Raw genomic sequence first — 1,648 nt, forward strand, 5'->3', positions numbered from 1 at the left:
CGCACGCACAAACACACACGGACGCCATCTTTGTTAATGCTCGGCTGTAAAATATCAACAAAAAATATCTTTAAATTATTCAAGATAAATAAATTGAAGGCTCTATAAAATGAAGAAAAAAACTAAACAAAAGAAAACATGAATTCTCTTCTATAAATACCCAAAAAAGAAAACATAAAATCACCAATAAAACATTAGCAGACAAAAAAAGATAAAGATCTGTATACAAAATAAATTAAAAAAGAATTTCAAAACCAATATGAACAATGTACAGTGTCAACATAGTTTTTTGTTTGTTTATCATCCGTAAAAATCTTAATAGTGCATTTTCATTCCAACAAAGATGAGACTTCTTTTTTCAACTTTTCAATTATTATTTTGTTGTTGTTGTAAATCCTCTAAGCTGCAAGCAACAGAAGGGTAATAATAATAATAATAATAATAATAATAATAATAATAATAATAATAATAATAATAATAATAATAATAATAATAAATGCCATCCGTTCGGATGATCAATCAAATCAAGAGTTCCAAGGTCAATCAATCAGTGTGTGAATAAGTAAATATGTCTACCCATCAAGACATATGTACACATGTACATGTTTTTTTTTGCAGATGCCTCTTTTAAAGAATAAAGAGACGGCTGCCGTTTTCTACATAGAAATATCAGTACAGTTGATTTTCGACAGACTGTGCTGGGGGAAGGTGGAGGAGGGTGGGGCGAAGTTTACTGAACTGAGGTAAACAGGCTATGACCAAGTTAGAAGAGGATTGGTGATTGGTTGTTTGAGCTTGGCCACGAAAAAAATCAGCCTTTTGGATTGGCCAGGGGGATGAGGGAGCTGGTAGGGCATCACTGAATAAACAGGCAGCTCGTGGCAGTGTGTGTGTGTATGTGTGTGTGTGTGTGTGTGTTGGGCAGCAATGCGTAGAAACAGAGATGCTAATTCAACCAGATCTTGCTAGTCAATGCTATCTGGCACTATATATGTGTGTGTGTGTGTGTGTGTGTGTGTGTGTGTGTGTGTGTGTGTGTGTGTGTGTGTGTGTGTGTGTGTGTGTGTGTGTGTCAGTTGGACAAGAACAGACTAGTTATGCTTACGTCGTTGACTACATAGTCGTGTACTTAGCAAAGCTACCAGCTACTGTTCCTCGCTGCTACGCTAGCACATCTGCACCTCAGAGTGGATACTGGATAGGCCAAGCGTTCTTCTAAAAAAAAAAAAACAATAAGAAAAAAAAACCTACAACAGGACGATAGTTAAAAAGATCCGACATCTACACCACACCATACCACTTCACTTCTGCTGCTCCCGTCCAGTCCAGTGTCAAGAGTCTTTCATTGGGAGAAAAGTTACGGTTTTTTTGGGGGGGGGGGGTTGGGGGCTGATTGATGGTTGTTGGGGGTGGGGGGATATTGTTGTTGGGTTTTTCCAGGGTTAGAGGTGGGCGGATGGTTGTTGGGGGATTCAGTGTAAAATCCAGAGCTGCCCTTCTCTGTGCTAGCGTTCTTCGGTGCTAGCTAGTTACTGCTAAACCATAGATATACGAACACACTAGATGTCATGGTCAGTCTTTCGGAATAGCAAGCCTAGGCCGTCACCATGGTGGCCATGGAATTCAGACATTCATTCCAATAGACAGT

General features: G+C 39.0%; 1 protein-coding gene across 1 annotated transcript in view; it reads right to left on the reverse strand.

Annotated features, from left to right (window-relative positions):
• Nucleotides 1-1,411: 1,411 nt before the first annotated feature.
• The window catches only part of mgat5 (alpha-1,6-mannosylglycoprotein 6-beta-N-acetylglucosaminyltransferase), a 183,579-nt gene continuing 183,342 nt past the window's right edge, over nt 1,412-1,648 (reverse strand). Inside the window, exon 17 of the mRNA XM_063212631.1 lies at nt 1,412-1,648. This exon is cut by the window's right edge and continues 1,922 nt beyond it. The gene's annotated coding sequence lies outside the window, so the exon portion shown is untranslated.

This window comes from Engraulis encrasicolus, chromosome 12 (genome assembly GCF_034702125.1).
Source record: "Engraulis encrasicolus isolate BLACKSEA-1 chromosome 12, IST_EnEncr_1.0, whole genome shotgun sequence".
Lineage (NCBI taxonomy): Eukaryota > Metazoa > Chordata > Actinopteri > Clupeiformes > Engraulidae > Engraulis > Engraulis encrasicolus.